Source organism: Triticum aestivum, chromosome 2A (genome assembly GCF_018294505.1).
Source record: "Triticum aestivum cultivar Chinese Spring chromosome 2A, IWGSC CS RefSeq v2.1, whole genome shotgun sequence".
Lineage (NCBI taxonomy): Eukaryota > Viridiplantae > Streptophyta > Magnoliopsida > Poales > Poaceae > Triticum > Triticum aestivum.
The window spans coordinates 563,927,536-563,935,801 of NC_057797.1; positions in this window are offsets into that span (position 1 = coordinate 563,927,536).

The window sequence follows — 8,266 nt, forward strand, 5'->3', positions numbered from 1 at the left end:
GGCTATGTCCGGCCGGGTCGGACAATGTCCGGCGCGGCGCGGGGGCGATTTAGGGTTTCGGGGAGAGGGGATCCGGGACATTTCGAGGGGGACCTATTTATAGGCATAGGAGGAGCTAGGAGAGTCCAAATGAGGTGCGGTTTTCGGCCACGCGATCGTGATCGAACGCTCTAGAAGATGGAGCGGAGTTAGGTGGGTTTTGGGCCAAATTGGAGGGGTGTTGGTCTGCAACACACACAAGGCCTTTTCGGTCCCTCGGTTAACCGTTGGAGTATCAAACAAAGTCCAAATGATACGAAACTTGACAGGCGGTCTACCGGTAGTAAACCAAGGCTGCTTGGCAAGTCTCGGCCCAATCCGGAAATGTTTAGTCCCCACACACGAAAGAAAGCTAGAAATGACCACCGGAGGAGAACGAAGCGCCGGAATGCAAAACGGACAACGGGGAAAATGCTTGAATGCATGAGACGAACACGTATGCAAATGCAATGCACATGTTGACATGATAAGAGATGCATGACAGGGATAACAACACACAGAGACAAAGACCCGAACCCGAGGAAATAAAATATCTTAACGCCGAAAACGGCAAGAGTTGGAGTACAAATTGGGAAAGTTACATCCGGGGTGTTACAGAAGATTGAAGCTTTCAAGATGATTGAGTTTGCTCGCATTCAAAACAAGTATCTCACCAGTGAAAATATTTTGTTGAAGGAGCATATCATCGCACTCAAGGGCATTATCTGGAAATTGGAGGACCTCCTACGCTCGATGTGCGACTATCCATCACCACCAACACCTTCTTCACCAACAAAGAAGAATTGAGTATCGGGTATGGGCACTCCCCTTGGCAACTGCCAAGCTTGGGGGAGTGCCCCGGTATCGTATCACCATCACACTTTTATCTTTACCGTATTTCTTAGTTCCATCCTTTTGGTAATATCTTGATCTAGTAGAATAAAGTTTTAGTATGATCTAGTTTTGAGTTTTGCTTTATGATCCTTCTATGTAATCAAGTCCACGAGCTTTATATAATAAAGATTAGTGTTGAGTCAAGGGCTTTTCCATCTTGCTATGATCTGGAGGGAATAAGAATAAAAATAAAAATAAAAGTGAAAGAATGAAAAGAAATAAAGAGATCATATGGATCTTATGGAGAGTAATGACTTCACATATAAAGAGTATGATGTATAAAAATTGTTGAGAGTTGACAAGCATAGTTTTGTTCATCATTGCAATTAATAAGAAGTAATAAAGAAAGAAAGGTTTTCACATATAAAAATTGTCGGGGAAACTGATCCACGAACACCTATGGGGCGGGCGGACCGGGCCCCTTTCGGTTCGGCGGGGGGCGGAGATCGCACGAAGAGCAGATCGAGGCGAAGCACACGAGCAGTTTACCCAGCTTCGGAGCTCTCCGGAGAGATAACACTCCTACTGCTGCTTGTCTGATTATCTTGTGTTCTTGCTCCAGAGAGAGAGCGTAGTGTTTTTCTGGGTTCCGAACCAGTCGAAAACCTTCGAACCCCCCAACCCTCTCTACATTGCGCATGGGCCTCCTTTTATATGCTAAAGGGGTCACCGACAGGTGGCAACGCAGAGAAGGGTACAAATGTAAAAAGTGAGGTGGTTGGTACAGTTACTTGTACAGCGCACCCTACCTAACCCTGACGGCAGGGGACAAGGGCATTAAATGCCCGTCTGAGTCGCCCAAACAGTGCAGAAAAGGACCGTTAGGGGCGCCACCATTCGCCACGATGACGATCTTGTCAGCTTCGCATGCCACTGCGCACCGCTGGCTGCACAGCCTCCCGCCACGCGCGCCTGGAGAGGCCCCCAGAGCGACACGTTGGTGGATGGGCTTGAGCGTGGGCGCAGAGTAGCCGCCTGACGCGGCAAGCGCCTTGCCGCTGTTGTTATCTTGTCGGGTCCGGAAGCTTGTCGCTCACCGGGCCTCGAGGTACCTTGGTTGGTCTTCCCGGCAAGCTCCTCTTGCCGGGGCCTTGTTGCCTTGCCGGAGCGCGTGGCGCGTCGCGGCAAGTTCCTTGGAGTGCCTTGGTTGGCCTTCCCGGCAAGCTCCTCTTGCCGGGGCCTTGTCTCCTGAGCTTAAATACTTTGTTCTTGGATGGCTCCAAGGGAACCATGGAGGATCTTGGCGTTCGCCCGGCAAGCCTTGCCGCGGGGTGCTGCAACTGCCCGTGCACAAGTTCGGGGTACTAGGGTACCCCTATTCTAGTACACCGACAGGAGCCCCCGGGCCTGGGCCAGACACGGTGCCGAGCGCTGTTGGGCCAGGCCCAAGACAGGGCACGGGCACACGCGGACTGGGCCACGCCGAATCTCGCTCCGTATCCACCGCGCTCTCCCCTAACGGCACGTGTTGAATGCGTCATCGTGGGAGAGATCGTGGGTGGTTCTTTATTCGGAAGGGCGAAATGTCCGCCCCGTCCCTCTTTATAAGCAGAGGAAACAGGGGCAGTTCGTTCCCCCTCGCTGGTTGCTACTACTCCATCTTCACGGACCTCCGCCGCTCCCCCCTTCTTCTTGAAGCCGAGAGAGCAGTGCTCCGCCCCCCATTGCCACCAGCATCACCAACGCCGTCGACCTCCCCCACCACCTCCGCCATGGCTCCGAAAGCCGACAAGGGAAAGGGCGTGAAGTCGGCCGAGGTGCAGCGGCTCGCGGTGTTGCGGAAGGAGCGGGCGATCTTCTCCCCCCAGCTCAGCGCGAAGGAGCTGAGGGAGTACTTCTACCTCTTTTGGGCGACGGAGACGCGTGCGCATCCGCGCACGAGGGTACTCCCGGCCGCTGCTTCGGAACTGGTTCCAAACGGGTACCCATTCTTCACACTGTTCTTCTATTGCGGGCTCTGCCCGCCCTTCTCGGAGTTCTTCTGCGATATCATGAACACCTATGGCTTCCGCCTCCTTGATTTCACCGCCAACGCCGTTCTGACCATGGCAGTTTTCGCACATTTGTGCGAAAACTTTGTCGGAGTCCACCCCAATGTTTCCCTTTTCCGCCACTTCTTCATACCTCGGGTAGAGAGAGGAGAGCCGCTTGCCGGAGGGATCGCCTGGATCTCGAGAGTCGGCAAGAAGGAGGCGTACTTGGAGGGTGAGCTCCGCAGCAAATGGGAGGAGTGGAGAGCGGAGTGGTGCTGGATCGTCGAGGAGAATCCGCAGCCCTTCACCGCCGTGCGCGAAGCTCCAATAGTGTGCGGCAATGACTGGAGCAACGTGGGCCCGGAAGACGAGAGGCTGAAGATTGCCATCACTGGGATCCTTCGCCTCAGGCTTGCCGGGCTCACTGTAGGCGCTGTAGGCGCAGATTTCCTCCGCCGCCACATCGCCCCCCTGCAGGAGAGGGGGGCCCGCCTGGGAATTCAAGAACTCGGCGGACATCATGAGGCTGCGGCCGGGCCTCAACTACAACTTCACCGTCATGGAGCTGGATGCAATGCTCCTGGAGTTGTTCAAACGCGATCCCCAGCACCCATTCACGCTGGTGAGGGGCGTTGTTCCATTGTGCAATAATTCTTCGCTTGACCGGATCCGCGCCATGATGCCGTTGTGCGATTCACACGGAATCGTTCCAACTTGGCAAGAGCCTGCGGATGACGTCGTGCAAGCGTTCTTTGACAACTTGGAAGAAGTGCCGGTCCGCGCTGACGAGCAGAAAAGCCTCACCCGTGACACCACCGACGAGGAGCTGCAGCGCATCGCCACTAGGGCGGAAGAGGTTGCGGCCGCAGCTGCCGTGGGCGCGTTCAGGTTCACTGTGGAGGAGGCGGAGGCGGCAGAGGCGGCAAACCTCGCCGAGTGCGCGGAGTTCATTGGCGAAGAAGAGCCTGCCGGCTCTGAAGCTGAGCCGAGCGAGGCTGGTGAGGAAGAGCCCGAGCCTTCAGAAAGCTTGCCGCAGGCGGAGCCCCCGGCCCCGCCAAGAAGGCGTCTTCGCAGGGCCGCGGACGTAGCGGGGCGGCAGCCGGGTCAACAGCCGCCGAGCCGTGCGACACGCTCTACCGCGGCAAGCAATGTTGCCGTGGGAGCGCCTCACGCAGCAGCGGCAACTAGAGCGGGATCTTCTCGGGCCACCGCCATCGCCCCCGCCAAGCGGGCAAGGGATCCTACTCCTCCGCCTCGCCGCACCGGAAGGGAGCCGGACTTCGATCTTTCCGCGCTCAGCTCTGACGAGGAGGAAGAAGAGTAAGTTTCTTTGGTGCTCTTGTAGTTCTTCAATCTTGCTGTTTTTATCTTGTATCTGACTTGCTTCAATCTGAACTCCTTTCTTTTCAGGATGCTGGCCCAGAGAGCGGCGAAGAGGGCCAAGGCCGCGGTGATTGTCATCGAAGACGACCCTACCGTGTCAGCAGGGGGTGGGTCCGAGACCACCTTGACGGACCCGGCGACCACTCCTCAAAGCAGCCCCCAGCGCAGCCCCCAGCGTAAGTTCATAGTTAGCTTTCTACTGTCAGGCGCACATGAGTGCTTTTTCCTTTGTTGATATCTTGCTTGTTGATTTGTGTAGGAGCAGAGCAGCCATATCAGGAGCGCCCGGAAGCTGGTCCCGAAGTGCCATCTGCTTCGACTACGCCGCCAAGGGAGGAGTCCCCGGCAAGGGAGCGCTCTCCGGCAACGGAGAATTCTCCGGCAAGGGACGGCACCATCGATCCTGTGGCGGCTGGGACCGCAACTGCAGATCTTGGCGTAGGTAATTCACTTGTCCAAAAACTTTCCCTTGGGTTCTTCTTCTTCTGATTTTCTTCTCTTGGATTTTTGATTGATTCTTCTCCCTTCTTCGTTCTTCAGACCCATCTGCTGCTGAGCCAATGGAGACAGAGGGCGCCGGCGAGGAAGGCGCGCATGGCAGCACTGACGATGCCGCCGCCAACGAAGAAGGGGCCGGTGCTGATGAGACCGCCGGCGAGGAGGCCGCCAAGGCTGCCGCCGGAGAAGCCGGCGAGGGGTCGGGCGATCGCACTGACAACCTTGAGGCCGCAGGAGCGCCAGGCGCTGCGCCGACCGCCGATCCCTCTGCCGCTACTGCGGAGCCGGGCTCCGAGGAGCCCCAGCCCGGCGCCTACTTGAAGGCCGGCGACGATATCTTCATCAAGCTACCCTGGGCGTCGAGCTCCAGGGCGCCGGTCGAGGGGGAAACTTTCGATGAGGAAGTGCTTGCCTCCGCTGCACTGTCGTTGGTCGACGCGCCCAGCAGCAGCAGTGGCGAGCCTGAGGAGGAGCAGCTGCTGCGGAAGCTGCTGTCACTCTACCGCGCACGGCAAGCCAAGCTGGCTTCCCGGGAAGCGCTTGTCGCGAAGGCGGGAGTTGATATGGAGAAGCGCGCGGAGGAGCTCCGGGGCCACAATCAAGAAGCTCTCCGGTCCCTGGCACAGGAGCGGGAGCAACTCGCCGAGGAGTGCACGGCCTTCCTTCTCGAGAAGGCCGAAGCTGAGGAGGAGCAAAGGCTGGCCGCCGAGAAGCAGTCCGCGCGGGAAGGCGAATTGGTGCAGCGGAAGGCTAACCTCGACAGCTACGAGGAGGAGCTCGCCGAGCGCGAGCAAGCACTTGGCGGGGCGCTCAAGGAAGCAAAGGACGCTGCTGCAATCGTAGAGGCCGCCAAGAAAGAGCTGGAGGAGAAGGTGGCGCAGCTGGAGGCCAACATCGGGAAGAGCGGCGAGGAGCTTGCCGCACTCAAGCGTGAGCGTGAGAAGGATGTTGTCGCCCACGGTGAGTTGCAAGGTCTTCTCGCTGAGAGGGGCAAGGAGCTCAGCGCTGCCAAGGATTCCAATGCAGACCTGGAGTTGAAGCTGGTCACGCTGACGCAGACGCTGGACGCCGCCAAGGAGCGGGAGAAGACCTTGTGGGAGAAGGTCAAGGCTGACAAGGCGCTGCTGGAGAGCATCGCAGTTACCCAGAACTCATTCAGAGATACTGTGGAGCACTGGACCGAGGGTCTGGTGAATATTGCCGCCGTCATCGACGAGGAGCTGGCGCAGCTGGGGATGGAGAACTTTGGGTATCCCTCCGACGAGAATCTCCAACCCAGCGCCAAGCTCAGCCTGTTCTTCAAGGGCGTGGCGACGGCACTCCAGCGGCTCCGAGAGAGGATCCCAAAGCAGCTAGCCGACGAGTCGCGCAAAATCTGCGCCGGGGTTCTCCAGAAGGTGCTGATGGAGGTGGCCTTCCGCAACCCAGGCCTCAGCTTCACCAACATCCTCAAGTCCTTGCCGCTAGACGCCAATCAGGACGCGCTCAAGGCCCTTGTCGCACCCATTGTGGACAAGGTGAGCGAGATCAAGAGGGTTGAGGGAGATCGCGTAGACTAGGCCGCCCATTTCTTCTTTTCCCTTGTCGCTGTTAATCATGTTATGAAAACAGTCTGTTAGAGCTGTGACAAGTTATCTTGTAATATAACTTTATTTCTGTTATCAATTGCTATGTTATTTCCTCTACTAGATTCCTTCCTTTGTATGTTTTTACCCTACGCTTCTAGGGAACTTGTCGGCGCAGGTACCCGAGCCGCGAGCGCTGAGTGCGGAACGTCAGCAGCCTGCTGGCGGCGCTGCTTCCGACAAGAAACCTTGTCGCGACTAGATGCAGCACACTTAAGTTGTTGAGCGGACTCGAAACAAAGTAAGGGCGCAACTAGCCACGAGTTGGTTCCTCCGCACACAGGTTTTCCATACAAAGCAGGGTCGTTCGAGGAAGATAACTCAAAAATTTAAAAACTGATTGCTCAAACTTTGGCAACTTAGCTTTTCTGTCGTTTGCTTCCCGGCAAGGCAAAACTTTGCTTGAATGACGCCTGGTCCATACCACAATCTTCTCCTTCCCCCCGGCAAACTTGTGTGCGAGGGAACCTTCTTTTCCTTTGTTGAAAAGAAGAAAGAAGAGAAAATAATGATATGGAGCCCTTCGGCTCGTTATTGCTTACCGGATGTAGGTGCTGCACAAAGTGTCAGATAACGCATGCAAGAAAGAAACTAATGCATGAAATGGACAAGTTGTGCGGAGCACATGGGGTTTTGTTTATGCACGGGATCTGCGCCCGGCTTTGTACAAAGGATTACATGCAACAGCGGCAAGACTTGTACAAAAGGTGGTTGCCGGAACGGGTTCCGGCAACCGTGCCCTACGGGTAAAACTTACGAAGATGTTCTATGTTCCAGGAGTTGCTCACCGGAATGCCATCTTCGGTCTCAAGGCGGACAGCGCCGGGCCTAGTGACTCGTTTCACCCGATAAGGGCCTTCCCACTTCGGCGTCAACTTGTTGGAATTCTTGGCGGACTGAACGCGCCGAAGAACAAGGTCGCCTTCCTCGAAGCTTCTGGCCTTAACTTTGCGGCTATGGTAGCGGCACAAAGCTTGCTGGTATCGAGCAGCTCGTACAGCAGCCTGAAGATGATCTTCCTCAAGGAGCAGCGCGTCGTCTTGTCGCAGCTGTTCTTGCTCAAGCTCATCGTAAGCGAGCACTCGAGGCGATGCGTATACGAGTTCCGTGGGGAGAACTGCCTCTGCTCCATAGACTAGAGTGAAAGGCGTCTGGCCAGTGGCTCGATTTGGCGTCGTTCTGATCGACCAAAGAACCACCGGCAGCTCCTCGATCCAGTTTCTTCCGCACTTGTGCAGCTTGTCGAAAGTTCTGGTCTTGAGCCCGCGTAGCACTTCAGCATTTGCCCTCTCTGCTTGACCGTTGCTTCTCGGATGAGCAACAGAAGCGAAGCAGACCTTGGCGCCAAGGTCTTGGACGTACTGCATGAAGGTGCGGCTCGTGAATTGCGTGCCGTTGTCGGTGATGATCCTGTTAGGGATCCCGAAACGGCAAACAATTGACCTGAAGAACTTGACTGCTGACTGTGCTGTCACCTTCCTCACTGGCTGCACTTCCGGCCACTTTGTGAACTTGTTGATTGCGACGTACAAGTACTCAAAGCCCCCGACAGCTCGGGGGAAAGGGCCGAGGATATCGAGCCCCCAGACCGAAAATGGCCAGGATAAAGGGATCGTCTGGAGAGCTTGAGCTGGCTGGTGTATCTGTTTGGAGTGGAACTGGCACGCTTCACACTTGGTTACTTGCGCAGTCGCATCCTGGAGGGCTGTCGGCCAAAAGAAACCTTGCCGGAAAGCTTTGCCGGCAAGTGCTCTTGCGCCAATGTGGTGGCCACATATGCCTCCATGTATCTCTGCCAACAGTTTTTGTCCATCTTCCCGGCAAATACACTTCAATTTCACACTGTTGAGTCTTCTTCTGTACAGTATGTTATCG